At 50.8% G+C, this 22,894-nt stretch overlaps 1 pseudogene; it reads left to right on the top strand.

Annotated features, from left to right (window-relative positions):
* Nucleotides 1-22,894, top strand: part of LOC119974831 — a 70,094-nt pseudogene that overhangs the window by 4,031 nt on the left and 43,169 nt on the right.

Raw genomic sequence — 22,894 nt, 5'->3', positions numbered from 1 at the left:
ATTGAAATGCTGGCCCTTACCTCGAGCAGGCTGGGTAACAATCCAGCCTAAGAAACTCAGCAAGTGTGCAACACTATCCTCAGACCCCAAACTGGAGAAACTAGGATTAGGGGCTACTTTGGCCCCTTTGTGCCTGTTACACAGGAACAGGTGGCAGCTCCCATTCAGCTCCTTGAGCCTGTTACACAGGAACAGGAGGAGGCCCATTCAGCCCCCTCTACGCTGTTCCACAAGAACAGGAGGAGGTCCATTCATCTCCCTCGAGCCTGTAATACAGGAGCAGGAGGAGGCCCATTCAGTCCCCTGACCCTGTTACACAGGAACAGGAGGAGGCCCATTCAGCCCCCTGACCCTGTTACACAGGCACAGGAGGCCCATTCAGCTCCTTCGACCCCATTTACAGGAACAGCAGGAAATCCATTCTACCCCTCGAGCCTATTACATAGGAACAGGAGGGAACCAATTCTTCCTCTCCAGCCTGTTACACAGGAAAAGGAGGAGGCCCATTGGCTCTCTTGAGCGTGTTACACAGGAACAGATGCATCCCTATTCAAACTCCCTCGAGTATGCCTCTGCGATACAGACAATACAATTTCCTGAGTATGCTGTGTGGTAAAGTTTGTATTGGGATCGTCATTACGTCTAACCCCGCCTCCTTCTTGCCCGCGAATCAGCCTCCACTCGAAAGCCTGGCCACGGTGGAGGAGACTGTGGTGCGGGACAAGGCCGTGGAATCACTGCGCGTCATTTCCAAGGAGCACTCGTCCCCCGACCTGGAGCGGCACTTTGTGCCGCTGGTGAAGCGCCCTCGCCAGCGGGGACTGGTTCACCTCCCGGACATCGGCCTGCGGCCTCTTCAGCGTGTGTTATCAGCGAGTCCCCAACTCCGTCAGGCAGAGCTGAGACTGTAAGTATCGTGCAGCACAAGTGTGTCCATCCAGGTGTCCCGCACCAATTTGGTGGATGGGGAGGGGTGGATGTTAGGTGTATGGTGGTTATTTTCTGAAGCTCCCTAGCCCCCACCCACTCTGGATGAGGATCAGGTCAGTGCTTTGAGAATTTCGACCAAAAGATAGATCTTAATTTCTCTAGAGCCTTTCACCACCTCAGGATTTTCCATACCGCTTCTCAGCTGATGATGGAGCATCGTGACTTTTGTAATGTACGAAATGTGGCAGCTAATTGGTGCCAGACCAAAGACCAGATTCGGGGGCCATTAATATGCGACAGTCACTAACAAATCCAATGGTGAATTTAGGAGAAGCTTCTTTACCCAGAGAGTAGGGAGAATGTGGGACTCGCTCCCTCAGGGAGCGGGGAGAATGTGGGACTTGCTCCCACAGGGAATGGGGAGAATGTGGCGCTCGCTTCCACTGGGAGTGGGAAAAATGTGGGGCTCACTACCACTGGGAGTGGGGAAAATGTGTAACTCTCTTCTCCAGGGAGTGGGGAGAATGTGGGACTCGCTGCCTTCGGGAGCATGGAGAATGTGGGCTCACTTCCACTGGGAGAGGGAATAATGTGGGGCTCGCTCCCACTGGGACTTTAGGAGAAGCTTCTTTACCCAGAGAGTGGGGAGAATGTGGAACTCTCTTCTAAACGGAATGGGGAGAGTGTGGAATTCGTTCCCTCAGGGAGCGGGGAGAATGTGGGACTTGCTCCCACAGGGAATGGGGAGAATGTCGGGCTCGCTTCCACTGGAGTGGGAAAAATGTGGGGCTCACTCCCCTGGCGAGTGGGGAAAATGTGTAACTCTCTTTTCTACAGGAAGTGGGGAGAATGTGGGACTCGATCCCTTAGGGAGTGGGGTGAATGTGGGGCTCGCTTCTACTGGGAGTGGGGAAAATGTGGGGCTCACTCCCACTGCGAGTGGGGAAAATGTGTAACTCTCTTTTCTACAGGGAGTGGGGTGAATGTGGGGCTCGCTTCTACTGGGAGTGGGGAAAATGTGGGGCTCACTCCCACTGGGAGTTGGGAGAATGTGGAACTCGATCCCACAGAGAGCAGGGAGAATGTGGGACTCGCTCCCTTCGGGAGCAGGCAGAATGTGGGACTCGCTCCCTTCGGGAGCAGGGAGAATGTGGGCTCGCTTCCACAGGGAGTGGGGAGAATGTGGGACTCGATCCCACACAGAGCAGGGAGAATGTGGGACTTGATCGAGCAGGGAGAATGTGGGACTCTCTCCCACCGAGAGTAGGGAGAATGTGGGACTTGATCCCACAGGGAGTGGGGAGAATGTGGGACTCGATCCCACAGAGAGCAGGGAGAATGTGGGACTCCCTCCCACAGAGAGCAGGGAGAATGTGGGACTCCCTCCCACAGAGAGCAGGGAGAATGTGGGACTCGATTCCACAGAGAGCAGGGAGAATGTGGGACTTGATCCCACAGGGAGCGGGGTGAATGTGGGACTCGATCCCACAGAGAGCAGGGAGAATGTGGGACTCGATCCCACAGAAATCAGGGAGAATGTGGGGCTCGGTCCCACAGGGAGTGGGGAGAATGTGGGACTCACTCCCTCAGGGAGTGGGGAGAATGTGGGACTCGATCCCAGTTGCCTGTTTCTCTGCTGCAAATACTCTGAGGGAAAGGTCTTTGCTGGAAACTGAAACTATTTTGTGTTGACAGCTGTGCTGTGTGTTTTCAACCACATCTGTTTCGTCACTTGATTTTATTTTCCATCTCAAAACTTCACATCCCTCCGATGTGGTTTCCCACCTCCCTCTCTCTATCCTCCTCCTCCCTCTGCCTCTCCTCCTCCCTCTCCCCTCCTCCTCCCTCCCTCCCTCCTCTCCAACTCCTCCCTCTGCCTCACCTCCTCCCTCTCCCCTCCTTCTCCCTCCCTCCGCTCTGACTCCTGTCTCCCTCATCTCCTCCTCCCTTCCTGCTCCTGCACCTTCCCTACTCCCCCCCATCATCCCTCCTCCCTCGCTCCTCTCTTCCTTCTCCCTCCCTCTCCTCTTCCACCCTCACTCTCCCCTCATCCTCCTGCCTTCTCCCTCCTCCTTTTCCCGCACCCCTCCTCCCTCCCACTCCTCTCCTCTCTTCCATGACATTCCTCCCTCCCACTCCACTCTTCCCTCCCTCTCCCCCCCTCCTCCTCCCTCTCCGCTCCTCCCTCCCTCTCCGCTCCTCCCTCCCTCTCCGCTCCTCCCTCCCTCTCCCCTCCTCCCTCCCTCTCCCCTCCTCCCTCCCTCTCCCCTCCTCCTCCCTCCCTCTCCCCTCCTCCTCCCTCCCTCTCCCTCCTCCTCCCTCCCTCTCCCCTCCTCCCTCCCTCTCTCCCTCCTTTTTTCTCCCTTCCTCCTCCCTCCCTATCCCCTGCTCCTCCTCCCTCTCCTCCCTCACCCTCTTCCTCCCTCGCTCTCACCTTCTCCTCCCTCTCCTCTCCTCGAACCATCCTTCCCCCTCCTCCTCCCTCCCTCCTTCTCCTCCCTCTCGCCCCTTCCTCTTTCCTTCCTCCCTCCCCCTCCTCCCTCCCTCTCCCTCCCTCTCTGTCCCTCACATCTCCTCCACCCCCTTCCCCCTTCTCCCCTCCCGCTCCTGTCCTCCTCCCCCTCCATCTCCCTCCTCCTCCTCCCCCCATCTCTCCTCCCCCCTCCCTCTCTCCTCCTCCTCTCACCTCCTCCTCCTCCCTCTCCCCCTCCTCCTCCCTCCCTCTCCCCCTCCTCCTCCCTCCCTCTTCCTCTATCCCCTCTTCCTCCCTCCCTCTCCCCCTCCTCCTCCCCTCCCGCCGTTACCTGCTCCCTCGCTCGCCTTCTCCTCCCTCCTCCCTTTCTTATCCCTATCCTCTCCCCTCCCTCCCTCCCCTCCTCCCTCCCTCCCTCCCTCCCTCCCTCCCCTCCTCCTCCCTCCCTCCCGTTCCTCCTCCCTTACTCTCCTCCTCCCTCTCCCTCCCTCCCCCATCCCTCTCTCTCTGTTCCTCACACCTCCTCCTTCGACCCTCTCTCCTCCTTCTCCCCACCTTCCTCTCCCCCTCCTTCCTCTCCCCCCCCCCTCCTTCCTCTCCTCCCTCTCCCCGTTCCGCTCGCAGAAACTTTAAGAATCTGTGCACGGACGACACTCCCATGGTGCGACGAGCAGCGGCCGCCAAACTGGGGGAGTTTGCAAAGGTCCTCGAACTGGAGCACCTAAAGTCCGAGATCATCCCCATGTTCACCATGCTGGCCTCTGATGAGCAGGTACCTGTCGGACAGTTTCTCAGCCTCCCCCTCACCCTCTCAAATTGCAAGCTGGAATATCTTTGTCAATTCAAAAAAGAAGATATACCTGCATTTCTCGATCACCTCTCCCTTCCTGAGGACATCCCAAAGTGATTCATAGACAAAGAATAATATTATTTTTGAAGTGAGGTCACTGATGTAATTCAGGAAAAGCAGCAGCCAACCTGCGCACAGCAAGGTCCCACAAACAGCAATATGATAATGACCCAGATCATCAGTTTTTAATGATGTTGGTTGAGGAATAAATACTGATCCCAGCACACCGGGCAAACTTCCCCCACCTCTCTGCTCTTCCTCCAAATAATGACCATGGGATCTTTTACACTCCCCGCGAGGGCAGATGGAGCTTTGGAGTAACCTCTCATCCAGCAACTCTGACAGTGCAGTTCCCACTCACTACTGACCCAGGAGAGTACATAACTCCTTCATTACTGACCCTTCGACAGTGCAGCACTCCCTCAGTACTGACCCTCTGTCAGTGCATTACTCCCTCAGTACTGGTCTCTGACAGTGCAGCACTCTCTCAGTACTGATCCACCAACAGTGCAATTTTCACTCAGTGCTTGACCCTCTGAAAGTGCAGCGCACCCTCATACTGACCCTGCGACAGTGCAGCGTTCCTTTAGTGCAGATCTTCCGACAGTGCAGAACTCCCTGAGTACTGACTCTGCAACAGCGCAGCACTCCCTCAGTACTGAATTTGCAATAGTGCATCGTTGCCTCAATACTGACCCTCCAACAGTGCAGTGGGTCCTCAATACTGACCCTCCGACTGTGCAGCGCTCCATCAGTGCTGACCCTCCGACTGTGCAACGCTTGATCCGCACTGAAGCTCTGCCGGTGCAGCAATCCCACAGTACCGACTCTTGAGAGTGCAGCTCTCCCTTAGTACTGACCCTTCAACAGTGTAGTACTGACAGTGTAGCATCCCCATTGTACTGACCCCCTCTGACAGTGGAACACTCCCTTGGTACTGACCCTCCAACAGTGCGGCACTTCTCACCACTGACCCTCTGTCAGTGCAGCACTCCCTCAGTACTGGCCTCTGACAGTGCAGCACTCCCACAGTACTGACCATCTGAGAGTGCAGCACTCGCTCAGTACTGACCCTCCAACAGTGCAATTTTCACTCAGTGCTGACCCTGCGGCAGTGCAGCGTTCCCTCAGTGCAGGTCTTCCGACAGTGCAGCACTCCCTTAGTACTGACTCTGAAACAGCGCAGCACTCCCTCAGAACTGATCTCAATGCTGACCCTCTGACAGTGCAGTGGGTCCTCAATACTGACCCTCCGATATTGCAGCAGTCCATCAGTACTGACCCTCCGACATTGGTCTGCATTGAAGCTCTGCTGGTGCAGCACCCCCATTGTACTGACCCTCTGACAGTGCAGCGCCCCCTCAGTACTGACCTCTGACAGTGCAGCACTCCTTCAGTCCTGACCCTCTGACAGTGCAGAACTCCCTCAGTACTGACCCTCTGACAGTGCAGCTCTTCCTCAGTACTGGCCCTCTGACAGTGCAGCATTCCCTCAGTACTGACCCTCTGACAGTGCAGCACTCCCTCATTACTGACCCTCTGACAGTGCAGCACTCCCTCTGTCCTAACCTTGCGGCGGTGGAGCACTCCCTCCCTTCCTGCACTGGATGTCTGCCTAAAACTTGTCCCTGAGTGAGGCTCGAACCCATGCCCCACTGACTTTTGTGGTATTATCAGAACTGTAAGGGTTAATAAAGTGTCCAGAGTAGCCACTAAAGGGAGCTACAGTTAGTAGTGTTAATAAATAATCCAGGGAACTACAGGCCGGTGAGCCTTACGTCAGTGGTCGGGAAATTACTGGAGAGAATTCTTCGAGACAGGATCTACTCCCATTTGGAAGCAAATGGACGTATTAATGAGAGGCAGCATGGTTTTGTGAAGGGTAGGTCGTGTCTCACTAAGTTGATAGAGTTTTTCGAAGAGGTCACAAAGATGATTGATGCAGGTAGGGCAGTGGATGTTGTCTATGTGGACTTCAGTAAGGTCTTTGACAAGGTCCCTCATGGTAGACTGGTACAAAAGGTGAAGTCACACGGGATCAGGGGTGAGCTGGCAAGGTGGATACAGAACTGGCTGGGTCACAGAAGGCAGAGAGTAGCAATGGAAGGGTGCTTTTCTAATTGGAGGGCTGTAACTAGTGGTGTTCCGCAGGGATCAGTGCTGGGACCTTTGCTGTTCGTAGTATATAAATGATTTGGAGGAAAATGTAACTGATCTGATTAGTAAGTTTGCAGACGACACAAAGGTTGGTGGAATTGCGGATAGCGATGAGGACTGTCAGAGGATACAGCAGGATTTAGATTGTTTGGAGACTTGGGCAGAGAGATGGCAGATGGAGTTTAATCCGGACAAATGTGAGGTAATGGCTAATGCAGGTAGGGAATATACAGTGAATGGTAGAACCCTCAAGAGTATTGGAAGTCAGAGAGATTTACAGGTCCACAGGTCACTGAAAGGGGCAACACAGGTGGAGAAGGTAATCAAGAAGGCATACTGCATACTTGCCTTCATTGGCCGGGGCATTGAGTATAAGAATTGGCAAGTCATGTTGCAGCTGTATAGAACCTTAGTGAGGCCACACTTGGAGTATAGTGTTCAATTCTGGTCGCCACACTACCAGAAGGATGTGGAGGCTTTAGAGAGGGTGCAGAAGAGATTTACCAGGATGTTGCCGGGTATTCAGCCATGATCGAATGGCGGAGCAGACTTGATAGACTTAATGGCCTAATTCTGCTCCTATATCTTATTGCCTTTTGGAGAAACTCCTGGTCAGCCATACTTGATGTGGAGCGGCGGCCCTCAAGCTGTAAGCCCCTGACAATAGACTAGCAACCTGTTTTGGGCAAACCTCGCCAGCCAAGGGAAGAGATGAAAGTCTGCCTCAGTGCACCACTAAATTAGGGAGGCAAAACACTCCAGCAAAATCTAAGGCGCACTCTGATTTTCATCAATGAGAAGTCAGATTTGCCTGATCGTCATGTATAACATGCACCTCGAGTAACTCTGCGATCAAACCAACCTTTTATTATTAAATGTCCTGCTGAGTTCAAAGGTGCTGAATCCTGCCCGTCCCCCTGAGCAGAATGCATTGCTAAGTTTAATCAATTGAGCGAACATAACACGTGGGCGCATAAGGCGAGATCTCTCTACCTGTGCGTTGAGTGAGTCATTTTAACCTTTAACACGGCAGTCTTTGAACTCCAGGAGGTAACAAATTAAAACAAGGAACCATCCTCATGGATGCACCCGAACACACATACATACGGACATGCATTTGAACATATATAAAGTCATCACCAAAGTCACAGATGACCATAGGTTGCTTCCCCCTTTGTGGAGGAGAGCTGGCTGTGAGGGTCACCACACCTCAGGCAAGGGGCAAGGTTGAGAAGGCGGGGCCTTCCTGGATAACCTCAGCTGGTATGGGAATTGAACTCACACAATTGGCATCGTTCTGCATCACAAACCAGCTAACTGAGCTAACCCTGCCCCAGAACAGACATAAAAATATGCATGCAACACGGTAGCACAGTTCTGAGCACTGTTGCTTCACAGCTTCAGGGTCCTATGTTCGATTCCAGGCTTGGGCCACTGTCTGTGTGGAATCTGGCATGTTCTCCACGTGTCTTTGGCCGGCCTGGGCTAGGTGAAGCGCACCGTCTGCAGACACAGTGAGGTAACTGTGAACCATCGAGGACAGGTGGACAATCCTATTGACCGGCAGGAATCATTCTCAAGGGCTACAATGGGCGTTAGATCACGAGTGTGGGAGAATGCGAGCTGGATGCCACCATTAAAAGATAACTCACAAAATACGATTCTCTGTGATAGAGATGGCGGGTGAATCGCTCATTGGGGTTCAGGCCTGTGAAGAACTCGGGCTAGTCAAAAGGGTGTAAGCTGCAGATCACTTGGCACCTCCCCGACCCGCCTCGGTGGAGCCCATATCGAAGACACACAAGGTATTTCAGGGGTTTGGCACCCTACCGTTCACCTACTGCATACAACTGAAGGAAGACTCGAGAACGGTGGTGCATGCGCCCAGACGTTTCCTGCCCCGCTGAGGGAGAAATGCAAGGCTGAGCTATAGTGAATGACAACCCTGAGTGTCATCAGCCGTATTGAAGAGCCCACGGACTGGGTGAACTCGATGGTATGCGCCAAGAAATGGAACAGGGACCTGAGAATTTGCATGGACTCCAAGGACCTCAATGCGAGCATTAAAAGAGAGCACTATCCCATCCCAAAAAGGGAGGAAATGGCTGGTGTGACATTCTTCACCAAACTGGATGCGTCGCAGAGCTTCTGGCAGCTCAAGCTTGATGAGACAAGTACAAGACTGCACTTTTAATACGCCCTTTGGCTGGTACTGTTTCAGCAGATACCATTCGGAATTATCTCTGCATCGGAAATATTTCATCGGGCCATGGAACATATAGTGGAAGGATTGTCGGGTGTCCGTGTATATCTGGATGACGTCATAATCTGGGGATCCACACGTGAGGGACATGCTTCAAATTTAATCAGGTGAAATGCCAATTTGGCGCAGATGCCATCACATTTCTTGGAGAGAAAATGTAATTGAAGGCGATAATGAGAAAATCAAGGCTATCGTTAACATGTCGAGGCCACGGGTAAAAAGGATGTACAGTAGTCACCCGTTATACCGTGCTCCGCAATATATGGCGGGGGGGCTTATGGACCCCAACTGTCAGCTTCCCTCTCCGGATCAAAGTGAGCCGGCTGCTGAAATTGACACTGCCGGCTGATTGGAGGGAGATTCAGTGAGAGAGGAGCAGCGTTCCTGATAAGTTTCTGTGGGTTTCCTAATATGAACTAAGGGAACTAGGTGGTGGGTTATGCAGATTCTATTCATACAGTTTCAAGGACCAGGAGAAATTGATGCTGTCAGTTTATTATAGCAATCAAACCTGCAGCCACTGCTGCATATTGGCTCTGCAACTTTTTTTTTGGACCGGAAGCATTGGATAAAACCTTCGATCAGAGTTCTGATAAGAACTTACTTTAGTTGACTGCAGAATTATTACATTATGCTGCCATAAGTTAAATATAAGTTAAAGTAAGAAAGTAGCACTTCTAAATTTATTAAAAAATCTATGCATGCGCTTCCCATTGTGAGTCTACGGGGGTCTGATCTCTCCCCCCGCCCCCTGTAGACTCACAATGGGAAGCGCATGCATAGATTTTTAAATAAATTTAGAAGTGCTACTTTCTTACTTTAACTTATATTTAACTTATGGTAGCATAATGTAATAATTCTGCAGTCAACTAAAGTAAGTTCTTATCAGAACTCTGATCGAAGGTTTTATCCAATGCTTCCGGTCCAAAAAAAAAGTTGCAGAGCCAAAAAACCCCCATCGTGGATATCCGCGGCTCGGATGCAACGCGGGTGGCTGTCTTGGACCCCAACACCCGCGTTACAACGGGGGACTACTGTATTGCGAATTCTGGGTATGATTAGCTTTGTTGGAAAGTTCATTCCTAACCTTGCTTCCAAAACGTCCCAGCTCAGGGAGTCCATTAAGAAAGATGTGATTTTCCAGTGATCGCCGAAACATGAGAAGGAATGGAGAGTGCTCTCCCTAACAATGGCGCTTGTGTTGGCTTTCTTCTACCCGGCGAAGGAGACAGAAATCTCCACGGACACATCTCAAGACAGGATCGGAACAGTGCTGTTGCAACAGTGTGCGAATGGGGATTGACTGATGGTAGCATATGCCTCGAGGGACTCCGAGCGCAGGTATGCGCAAATTGAGAAAGAATACCTAGGACTTGTCACGGAGCTTGAGCTGCCAGAAAACTCGATAGTCCACAAGAATCTATGCCAGATGCCCCCATGGATACAATAGCTTCTGATGAAACTTCAGCGGTATGACTTCAACTTGATTTACACACCAGGCAAATTTCTGGCTGTCGCTGACACACTCTCAAGAGCTGCGTCCAAAAATGAAGTCTGTCCAGGGTGAGATGAGGTTCACGACATGTCAACATGGTGGCCCCATCACTACTGATTTTGGATGAGAAATCAAAGCTCATCAAGGCAGAAACGGCCAAGGATCCGATGCTTCAAAAGGTGATCAGGTGTCTGAAGTTGGCCAAAAGGTTCCTGCCCTGCCTACTGCAACATTTGCGCTGAACTCCGTGAGGTGGATGGTTTGCTTTTAAGGCAGCACAGGATTGTCATCCCCCACTCGTTACGGCCTCTTATGTTTAAAAAGCTGCACATAGGACATTTAGGCATTGAGAAATGTAAATGCAAAGCCCAGGAGGTGGTATACTGTCCAGAGTCACGCAGGACATAGCAGGTATGGTGGAGCAGTGTGATACCTGTCAGAAATTCCACTGCAGGCAAAGCAAGGAGCCTACGCAGATGGAAGACGTTGTTACCAGCCCATGGTACAAAGTCAGGATGGACTTGTTCTACTTTCGAGGGAGCAACTACTTGGTTGTCATTGATTACCTTTCTAACTACCTGAGGTGGCACAGTTGTACAACGCGACAGCAAACTGTGTGATCCAACAAGTAAAATCAATCTTCGCACAGCATGGTATACCATCCATTGTCATGTTAGACAATGGTTCCTGCCTCAGCAATTATGAATGGAACGCATTTGCTCGCCTGTATGATTTAAAACAAAACACATCGAACCTGCTCTATCCACAGTCGAATGGGAAGGCGTTTACATAGTTGAACAGCTGCTCATGAAGGCTTTAGACAGCGGGGAAGACATGTACCTCGCCCTGCTCAGCTACCTGTCAGTCCCACTGGTAAATGGCCTATCACCAGCACAGCTGTTGATGAACAAGCAGCTGGGGACCACCCTGCCCTCCATGGTGGTCCCACAATTGATCGAAAACTCCAGACGGCGGAGGGTGGACAAGGCAAGCAACGGTTGTCCAGCAAGCGGGTCCAAGCCCGTATAGGGGGCTCACCCAGGATGGCTCATTTCTGCACCGAAGCCGAAAAGCTCTGCTCAAGGTGCAGTGAACCTTTGTACTCAACCCAGCAGACGAGTCTGAAAACACCCCCAAGATCGAAATCGGCACAGAAGATCCAGCACACATTGGGGCAACTTGTGCGTCTGCGCTGGTGCCAGGGGAAGGATTAGTGATTGATGCAGATGAGACATGCTCACCAGCCCAGCTGGTACTCAGGCGGTCGTCCAGAATATGGCGATAGCCTGATAGACTGAACCTATGACCGAATACTACTTTGTTAAAACAGAAATGTGATCATGAATAGGGATATTTAAGTCGCATGATTGTAAAAGCATGTTTCTCCAAAGGAAGGGGGATGTGGTGATATGCATAGAGGCATATCTATGTATAATTGTACATAGTTGTACTGTTGCACGTTTTACTATGGGTGTAATACGCGTTTATTGGAGTGTATTAACACGCCTCCGTTTAAAGGCCGTGTGCTTAACACTGCTAGGCTCTATATGTGTATTTTCAGCTCAGGAGTCGCCAGATGCCGTATAGACACCTCACAAATATTCCAAGGTCAGGTTCAAAGTAATAAAACGATACACCGATTAGTAAGTTCCAAACGATCAATATTTATTATACAAATATAATAAATACGCATGCACACGCTAAGGGACTAAGCTATAACTAAACTAAGCGATCAGAATACTTAACTAAACAGGAACAGGCAAGGTCAGGGAGCGAGGCCTTCGTTCTGATCTTGGTCTGCAACCTTCAGAGAGCGTGCTGGTCGCTGGGGGTCTAGTGGGCCTGGTTCGCGTAGCGAGCGTCGTATGGTCACTTACGGTTCGGCGGCTGGTGCTCAACGGCTGGAGTCAGGATACAAGTTGAAGTTCTGGGTCGAGGTCAAAGCCAGAGCAACAGTAGAGCCGGAGCAAGTAAAACAGCAGACAGGACCATGTATGGGGTCTATCTTTTATAGGACCCCAATGTCCGTGCCTCTTTTGGGGCGGGCTTTACCTTCAGGTATCAATTGGACCGAATTCTAATCGATATCTTTTGAATTTCCCCCAATGTGAGGGTTTCTTCTTGATGGAGGGGGCGGTTTCTATAGTGGATACTTCTGGTGCCGCTCTGTCTGGACATCCACTTAAAGTATCTATTCAAACCTGAATGTTGCCATTGTGTGTGCCTAGATCTGGATTGCCTCATTAGTATGCAAAGCGTTTTGCCATTAACACCTTTGGTTTGAGATCTTCCACCTGGCCAGAAACTAGTTTTGCTGCTTGCAAAATGCTAATTAGTCTTTGCAGACTGCTGTCTTGGCTAAACTGCTTTTTCCCTGCAGTCTTAGCAATTCTCCATCTTGTTAGCCCAGTGTCCATTTTAGGTGGCTACAGTACCAATGTATATACGTGTATATGATAGCGCTCCTGACCAATACATGTAGGGACAGCTATGACCTCCCCCCAGCAGGTGGAACCAGACACCGACACTGATATATATATATTGGGGGACCAGCGGGAGGCGGACACTTGGTGGCAGGATGGACAAGAGAACAGACATCTCCTTCCATAGTTTAACAGTAACAGACGGCATCAAGAATAAATACTTGTATTCTATGTGTACCTTCATAATTGAGGAAGCAACAGAACACAAGAGGGTTGTCCTGCTAAAATTATGTAAGGTACCAGTTAGACCACACCTGGAATACAGTGAACAGTTTTGGTCCCCTTATGTCAGAAAATATAGAGTGGCATTGGAGGCAGTCCACAGAGGTTTCACTCGGTCGACCCGGGAATGGAAGCTCGGAGGAGAGGTTGAGGAGGTTCGGCTTGTATTCGGAGTTTAGAAGAATGAGAGGTGACCTTATAGCATTCTCGGGGGACTTGACAGAGCAGATGTTGAGAGGATGTTTCCCTTTGTGGGATAGTCTCGGACCAGAGGGTAGAATCTCAGAGTAAGGAGAGCCCCCCATTTAACACAGAGATGAGAAAGAATCTCTTCTCTCACAGGGGAGTGAATCTGTGGATTTCTTTCCCGCAGAGAGCTGTAGAGGCTGGGTAGTTAAGTACGTTTAAGGTTGAGATAGTCAAATTTTTAATGAGTAAGGGAATCAAAGGTGTGGGGATGCAACGGGAAAATAGAGTTGAGGATTATCAAATCAGATCAATCATGATCACATTTAATGGCTGTGCAGACTCGATGGACCGATTGGCCTAATTCTGCTCCCACAATGTCTTATAGGGAGGGTCGAGGAGGATGGAGGAGGATACATGGAGCAGCACGGTAACATAGTGGTTAGCACTGTGGCTTCACAGCGCCAGGGTCCCAGGTTTGATTCCCTGCTGGGTCACTGTCTGTGCAGAGTCTGCACAATCTCCCCGTGTCTGCGTGGGTTTCTTCCGGGTGCTCCAGTTTCCTCCCACAGTCCAAAGATGTGCAGGTTAGGTGGATTGGCCATGATAAATTGCCCTTAGTGTCCAAAAAGGTTAGGAGGGGTTATTGGGTTATGGGGATAAGATGGAAGTGAGGGCTTAAGTGGGTCATTGCAGACTCGATGGGCCAAATTGCCTCCTTCTGCACTGTATGTTCTGTGATACGGAAATCAGGAGATTTATCGGGGCTGGAGGAGGTTACAGAGATAGGGAGGTTATAGGGGCAGGGGGAGGTTACCGAGATAGGGGAAGGTAGCTGCAGCTGGAGGAGGTTACAGAGATCAGGAGGGTTGTCGGGGTTGGAGGAGGTTACAGGGAAAAAGAGGATTGTCGGGGCTGTAGAAGTTCAGAGAGATAGGGTTTCAGGGAATTCAGGAGAAACCTTTTTACCCAGAGAGTGGGGAAAATGTGGGACTCGCTCCCACCGGGAGTGGGGGAATGTGGTACTCACTTCCACAGGGAGTAGTTGAGGTGAACCGTGTCGATGTATTTAAGTGGAAAGCTGGATATATACAAGAGGGAGAGAGGAATAGAAGGATATGGTGATGACGGCGGGAGATGATGAGGGTTTGAGAGGAGGCTCTAGTGGAAGAGGAACCTTTCATAATATTGGGCAAAGGTTTCGAACCAGAGATGAGGGACTTCAGTCAGTGTGGGAATAAATACTGGTTCACCGAGGAGACCCGTGTGGTGCAGGAACACTGGTGTTGAGCAGATGGGCTGAATGGCCTGGGTCTGCAGCGTAGCCTTAAAGTAAATATACTGAACGTGACAAAGTGACGGTGAGATAGTTTTATGCAGACTGCTGGTCGGGATCTTCCTGTTGTTGACTGGCTGTTCTACTCCTGCAGGATTCCGTGCGTTTGCTGGCCGTCGAAGCCTGCGTGAGCATCGCGGAGCTCTTGAAGCGTGACGAGGTGGAGAAACTGGTAATGCCCACCCTGCGCCAGGCCGTGGAGGACAAGTCGTGGCGTGTGCGCTACATGGTGGCGGACAAGTTTACTGAGGTTAGTGGCGTGGCAAGTTGTGGGAGGGAAGGTTTGCGTCGCTGTCATGGGAGGAAAGGTTTTCAGTCAACTGCCGCCGTGAGGTTTCAAACACCGTCCCAATGTCCTCGTCTGCTCGGAGAACTATCCCAGTCTCGAGCCAAAACACAAACTGGGTGATTGCCTGAGGTGCCCTTGACGTGAAACAAAACAATTCCCTGTTCCCTTTGGGCGATTTCCGCAGCTCCTGTTCAAATACCTGTCTGTCGATTCTGTCACACAGGGACAGGAGGAGGCCCATCCAGCCACCTCGCGTTTCACACAGGAACAGGAGGAGGCCCATTCTGCCCCCTTGAGCCAATTACACAGGAACAGAAGGAGGCCCACCCAGCCACCTCGAGTCTGTTACACAGGAACAGAAGGAGTCCCATTCTGCTCCCTCGAGCATGTTATACAGGAACAGGAGGAGGTCCATTCAGCCCCTCAAGCCTGTTACACAGGAACAGGAGGAGGCCCAGTCAGCCCCATTGAGCCTACTCACTCGTTCACTGAGATCATGTCCGACCTCAATCTTAATTCCATCTCCCCGCAGTGGTCCCTTAACGTTCCCCCCCCTGCTGACCAAACAAAAAATCTTGTCAATCTCAGCTTTGATATTTTCTAATGACTTGGGCCTCACGGTAGCATGGTGGTTAGCATCAATGCTTCACAGCTCCAGGGTCCCAGGTTCGATTCCCGGCTGGGTTACTGTCTGTGTGGAGTCTGCACGTCCTCCCCGTGTGCGCGTGGGTTTCCTCCGGGTGCTCCGGTTTCCTCCCACAGTCCAAAGATGTGCGGGTTAGGTGGATTGGCCATGCTAAATTGCCCGTAGTGTAAGGATAATGGGGGGATTGTTGGGTTACGGGTATACAGGTTACGTGGGTTTAAGTGGGGTGATCATTGTTCGGCACAACATCGAGGGCCGAAGGGCCTGTTCTGTGCTGTACTGTTCTATGTTCTATGTTCTATGACTTCTCAATAGCTTTTGGTGGGAGAGAATGGTCCAGATTTCCACCCACCTTTGTGTGAAGAAATGTTTCCTGACATTGCCCCTGAACGACCTGGCTCCAAGATTCTACCCCCTTGTTGTGAACCCCCCCCTCCCCCCGACCAGAGGAAATAGATTCTCTCAACCGACCCGATCGAGTCCTTTAGTATTTTAAACCCCTCAATTCAATCACCAATTGATCTTCCAGACTGGAGGGAATACAAGACCAGTCTGCCCTCGGAATTTAATCCTTTAAACCCCAGGAACATTCTGGTGAATCTGGGTTGCAGCGCTCAGTGATTTAACCCTTTCAGTTCCGGTGAGGGTAATAGGCGATGTTTGCACTGAGGTTTGAGAGTATCTTCACTTTTCTCTCCTTTTGTTCCCCGTGTGTGGTATTGGGACAGTTGCAGAAAGCCATCGGGCCCGAGATTACCAAGAAGGATCTGGTGCCTGCCTTCCAGAACCTCATGAAGGACTGTGAAGCTGAAGTGCGAGCGTCCACCGCCAGCAAGGTCAAAGGTCAGTGTTCTGGGGAAATCTGCTGTGGAAAACGACTGGCATATCAATCTTGCAATTTGCGACAAGGACTTCAAAGTGAATAAAGAATGTTTATTCTTTATTCGTCATTGTTAGGAAAGAGATCCGGACACGGTACACCCTCGGCCTTGGTCGTCGCCTCTGGTGCCGTGGCTGCACCCTCACTCTCTCCTCCCCCCCCTTCTCCTCCTCCTCCTCCCCATGCTGCTCGACGACTGGCAACTCCTCGGCCCTTCTCTCTGCTGCTGCAGCTGGCCCTGCATCCACTGCAGGTTGTGGCTGTGGATGCTGCTCCATCTCCAAATGCAGTGCAGCGGCCCCAACCACTGCGCAGAACATAGCCGTTCTGTTCACAGACATTGTGCTAACCTACAGAAGGGTGGTGGGGGGCAGAGAAACGGGACATGTTAGACGGAGGTTAGTCTACACCTCGGCAGCCGCCTGCCACGGGATACCTGTGTGTCCCGGTGGTCTGGTCGCGCTGCTGACACGCGGGCAGCCTAACCCCTGGTCACTTTCTGCATCCAACGGGCAATTAACTACGTCCTCTTCACCGGTGCGTCAGTGGCCTGTGTCCGTAAGCCACAGGGCAACCAGCGGCCGTGTCCTCGTGACCGGCACGCCATGGCATGGTGGCAGACATTTTGTAACCGGGGTTTGACGGGTCACTCGCTCACTCTCTCCCTACCCCCCCCCCCCTCCGTCTCCTCCATCCGTCTCCCCCACTCCCCCCTCCGTCCGTCCCCCCCCACTGGCTCTTCCAAATAGTGACTATGGGATTTTTTTTACAGCCACCGACAAGGCAGACAAAGTACTGGTTTAATGTCTCATTTGGAAAGACAGAAATTCTGACAATACATGACCTCAGTACTGACCCTGTGTCAGTGCTTCACTCCCTCAGTACTGACCCTCTAACAGTGCTGCACTACCTCAGTACTGACCCTCTAACAGTGCTGCACTACCTCAGTACTGATCCTCCGACAGTGCAACACTCCCTCAGTACTGACCCTCTGACAGTGCAGCACTCCCTCAGTACTGACCCTTTAACAGTGCAGCACTCCCTCAGCACTGACCCTCTGACAGTGCAGCATTCCCTCACTACAGACCCTCTGACAGTGCAGCACTCCCTCAGTACTGACCCTCTGACAGTGCAGCACTCCCTCAGTACTGACCCTCTGACAGTGCAGCACTCCCTCAGTACTGACCCTCTGACAGTGCAGCATTCTCTCAGCACTGACCCTCAACAGTACAGCAGTCTCTCAGTATTGACCCTCCGACAGTGCAGCACTCCCTCAGTATGGAAAATGGTAGCATGAACCTGCAGTTACTGATGTTTGACTGGAATTTTTGCTTGCTGAATTCCTGCTATTGAGGTTAAACATCCCTTCCAGTTCTTTAGTTTCGTTAATTTTATTTGTAATGTGCAACAGCATTGAAATATTCAGCAAGAATGGTACAGAATTGTGTTCTTTACTGAAACTTGGTGTCTTTCAGATTTCTGTGAGAATCTGCCTGCTGATGGAAGACAGCAGATCATCATGACCCACATCCTCCCCTCTGTGAAGGTGTGCTTTCCCAATTCCATCCAGATATCACCGACCCAGACTGAGCCTTTGTCATTTTCCCACTGTCCTGTCCACCCTTTCCTGAACAATGGTCCACCTGTATCTAACCCTGGACTGTACCTGCCCTGGGGATGTTTGATAGGGGCAGTGAAGAGGGAGCTTTATTCTGTATATAACCCCATGCTGTACCTGTCCTGGGAGTGTTTAATGGGAACAGTGTAGATGGTGCTTTACTCTGTATCTAACCCCATGCTGTACCTGCCCTGGGAGTGTCTGATGGGGACAGTGCAAAGGGTGCTTTACTCTGTAAGTAAACCCATGCTGTACCTGTCCTGGGCATGTTTGATGGGCCAGATGTAGAAGGGTGTTCTTTTTAACCCCATAACAGGCTGTAATTGGGTGTCACAGATAGCTGTGGGTATCTCTCCCCTGCAGGCTTTGAAATCAAAGACCCGGAAGCGTCACACTGGGACTACTTCGCAAGGGAGAGTGAACAAGGCTCATCGTTTATACCTGACCGGTGACCCTGTCTATGCCACACCAGCTATCCTGACTGCCACCTACACCTGTGTGACTCTCTCTCTTGTCGCTGACATAAACTACCACCCTGTAAGTGCCTCTCTAGGGCTGCTTCACAAGAGAGAGAAGGGGGAATCCCTGTTTATCCCTAACCAGCTGGTTCCTCCTGGATGAGCCTTTCGAGGCGCCCAGACCCCCTCAAAGATTCTCGACTGCGGAATTATGTCCTGGCACTCGAGTGTGACTTGGCCAGGGCGAGCGATAAGGGAACAGGCTAGACCACAACCAAGGTGACTTAAAATTAAGTAATTTATGCAAGAAAAAGGAAGTCCAGTTTGTGAAATCCACAACCCAAATTGAAATCTACACACACACACTTGCAATTATGTCTATGAGAACTAGGACTAACAGCACAATGAAAATTCTTACTTTAAATAGTTTTAGCAATGTTTTACAAGAGGTTGTTATATACCGTCCCTTACCACCCCTCCTCAACAAGCCTAGCCTAATTGGGGGTTTCTATAAGCTGACAAAATATACTCACCACTTCCTAGCTGAATGGGTCTGTTTAAAAACACACAAAATCTTCAGGCTCTCTTCTGGCTTCTTGGGTCCTAGTTTGTTACGGTCTGCCTCTGCACCTGGTTCGTGGAGACTTGCTGCGCCTGTTGGGCCCATAGTTCTACCTTGTGGTGGTCCCTTCGTAGGTTTTTAGATTTTCTTCTTCTTAGTTCTCAAATCTCCTACAGCCCAAACTTCTGTGCAAAACCTCTCAGTCGGAACTTCTGAGTAAAATCTACCCAAGATCACTTTCTCTCTTGTCTGTCCTGTATCTTTAAGCACACATGTTTCACTGGAGCCGGCTGGATCCTCCCACTGATCCATTTCAAAGCCTAAAGGTGCGCTAATCACCCTCGGGAAGAAGTTAACCTGATCAGTTTCTTCCCAATAGCTGATGACGTCTTCGGAGCTTGCCTGATTGCTCGCAAATCGCTCCTAGGAGATACTGGGACAGTTTGAATTAGTTTGCCATTAGTGGAATAGGTTTCTGTCTGGTTTGGGCAGTCATTGTCTTCCTCAGCTCACTCTGAGCCATCCACATACCTGGCATAATTTTTCTGTTGGCCCTACCCTGGCCCATTGTCTCCTTTGTTCTTCTCTGGGATGATCTTGTGATGTATATTGTCTGGCTGCTTCCAGCCATTTCGTTGCAGGCTTTTTGCAGGAAAGCGTTCTTATTTTAAAATGTCTAAGTCTTGCCATTTCTGTAGCAATGTTGCTCTAACTGTAAGTCTTGCCACTTCTGTAGCAATGTTGCCCTGACTGGCACGGATGGAGAGTAGCCATAACTTACAGATGCCCCTTCGATACAATCAGACCCTGTTCAGACTGTATTAGCTTCAGAAACCATAGTCCCAATATCCTCTTACTTCTAAACTAAAGTGGAACGAAATACAAACAAATGCATCAAACAACATTCCCCAGATAACGGTATATACATTCATGCAGGACAGTTTTTACTACAGGGTGTTGCCCGCGAGTTACATTGGCAGGTGGATGCTTTAATATTGACATGGTTCGCCTGCAAGATATTTACAATTTTATTCACTCCAGTAGTGATCCTGTCCGTCGAGTTTTCTGTGCTGTCCGGTTGATTGTCTTTTGGAGTTTAGCTGTCTTCTTCCATCCCTTAAGTCTGCAGTTTGTCACCAATAGATACACCACAATTAACAATTGGCAAATTATCAAGATATGCAAGGTTATATGGATCCAGGCTGGGACTACCACCCATGCCTCCAAATCCCGCCAGTCTGGGGTTTTAATATTTTCTATGTCCTTCGCAATATCTAATGTTTTTTGTTCTACAATGTAGAAGTGTTTGTGAGACAGCTGAACTGCCGCCAACAGTTCCTTGAGCTTCTCCTTTACAGGGGGAATATCATACCCAAAGTAGTCCTGCAAGTTAGTAAAATTCTTCTGTACCATAATGTGAATGGAGGACAGTTCTGGCATGGGTACGACGTTTCGCTGGTGTGCCACATGAACTTCCACCTTGGGTTTAAAACAGAAACTGCTGTGCGATATCGGGCACCACTTCTGTGGTCCGTGCTGATACCGCTGAGCACTGGTGGTAGCACAGTATGCCCCACCCCCTATGTATGCTACCTGTGGAGGGACATGGCTAGCGGCCATTGCTTCCATGGTGCAGTTTATAGGCTTTGTCCCAGCAGCACTGAACCCACACTGAGGTCTAGCATAGGCGTTCATGTGCTAGGGACACAAGAACACTTGTGCTCCCCTGCTCCGACAACCCGAAAGGTCAGTGCCTGTCACAGTGTGCTCCCACACAATGACATAGGGTGTGACCTCCCTGTAATGAACATGTACACCCCCCATGAATGCCTCCCACATTCTCCACTCGGTACAGAGGGGCTGGTTGTGCAGAGGTTCCTATCACCGGGATTCTCACAACTACCCCCATGATTGTGTGGTTGGACTTCCCACAATCCACAGGTACTGGGTAGGCTTCTGAAGCTACACAAAACTGGCAGGGACTCAATGTGCTGTTATAAGGGTGTAGCGTTACGAGGTGCTGGTTGCTTATCCATGAGGGGACCTGACCTTGTCTCAAATCCTCCAGATTGTTCCTCCCCATTCCCAGCAACCAAGCCCCATAGAGCCCACACACCTCATTTTGTGCAGCCTGATCGGTTGCATTCTGATCCTCTCTAATTAAAGCGCTCATAGATTTGGCATGTGTCTCCAATTGTGCTATAATTTATTTTAGATGTAGAGTCATTACCACCTTCTTGTGTAACCCCAACCTGACCACAGCATTTTCATCCCCCAAAATCTTTGTGAGCTGGCTCTTTAAATCGTTCATTTGTAGAGCCAGTTCTACATTATCTAGGCTATTGACAATTGATGTGCCAGTATTAAATGCTGTGAAGCTGCCATTGACCAGCCCTCGCCGTTGTCTACCTGGTCCCATAGTAAAAACATTTTCCTGTTTATACAATTGATCAATATTTACATCCCCGAAATCCAGATTATAAAACTTTTGAAACATGTCTTTCAGAAGGGCTTGGTACAGTAGTTCTGTTTCCCAAGGACACAATGCAGGTAACCGTATCTCTGTCAGGTTTAAAACCACTGAAGCCACAGCGTAATGTACCCCCTGATACAGCAGCTTTTCTGTGGGAATGAGTACTAACCCATTCCTGGGCCCCTGGGTGGTGGTTGGACAGTTGTGAGGATCAATCGGTTGGGCTGTGGGTAGGGGCATCTTCACCTGAACCAGCAGTTTGGTGGCTTTCACTACCATCCCTGCCCTGGGAGCTACACATGCTTCCCCACTGCGGTCCCAATTTATCCTGTTCCTGGGGTCCTGCCACCACCTCACAAAGGTAATTGCTGCCCCTTTGGGACACACCTTGGCAGACCCCCATGAACACAAATATAACCCCTAGTTATATGCCCACCATTTCTCCCAACATACAGTGACCCCTCCTGGTGACCCCGTGATGGTCCGGTAGATGTCATTGTCCAGTCTTTCCCAGTCCGAGGATCGATCCCTTATGTCCGAGCTCAGCTTCCTGAGCCACCATCGTCTCCCAAAAGGAACGTCCCCCTCACAGGTCAGGCACACCCGCCTGCCCTCAGTCACCCTAACCTGGTCAGTCATCACTTTCATTTCTGCACACGGGATGGACACTTCTCCGTATTCAAAGCTCCTGTGGCTGCAGAATCTGGTCGAGTTTGACTCCAGCCACCCTGGCATCTTCCCTCATGGGAATAGCTGGCCTGGCCGTCTGCTACCGGGTTCCCCTGCCCGGTTGTTACAAGGGGAGCCCTGCCCCCAGAGTACCCGTACACCAGGGACTCCTCTGTGTCCCCTTGTCGCCCGGCACACATCTGTATGCACATCGCCATCAAGATCCACATCGTCGGATGCCCCATCTGTGAAACAGACAAAACACATCCTTGCCTCCACAGTACTACCTACCCTTTCTAAAACACACCCTGACTTAAATTGCATGAATTCTATTCAGCCGGCAGCAGCAGCTATCGCTTTGAAGTTTGGAAATTGACTTGAAATCGCCTTTGCTGGCTGCCTGTTCTACAGGCTCACAGCACAGCTCCACCAGGGTCCTAGCACTCCACGTTCGGCTGCTAGGAACAGGACCCTTTCTAACACCAGTTGCTGAAACTAATAAAATCCCGTTTAAACTAATTTCCACACATTACAAACATATTTTACACTACAAAACCTTCCTCTGGGGAAAAAAATCCAAACCCAAATACTATGTCCAATGCCACCCGTCTCCAGGTGGCCAGCTTAAAACCTGCCTTCACTTAGGTGAGGCCATTCATCTGGCTGGCCGGGCTGTGCTAGCCAGAACTCTTCTCTCTGGGAGACCGGCCTGCTCCTTTCTTCCTCTGCTATCGGATCTCGGGGTCCCCCTGGGCTCCCTGCCAAGCTGATCCCCCTTCGTTGCTGGCCCTCTTGTTTCTGGCCCTGATCCCAGGTGTCATTAGTGATGGGGACCACCTCACTGTGGGTTTTGAGACCTTGCTACTCTTTCGCCTGACTGGGGGTTCCCACACCAGAGATGACA

Source organism: Scyliorhinus canicula, chromosome 12 (assembly GCF_902713615.1).
Source record: "Scyliorhinus canicula chromosome 12, sScyCan1.1, whole genome shotgun sequence".
NCBI classification, from domain to species: Eukaryota; Metazoa; Chordata; class Chondrichthyes; order Carcharhiniformes; family Scyliorhinidae; genus Scyliorhinus; species Scyliorhinus canicula.
Note: the sequence above shows the minus strand (reverse complement) of the source record. Positions and strands in the feature narration are given on the sequence as shown.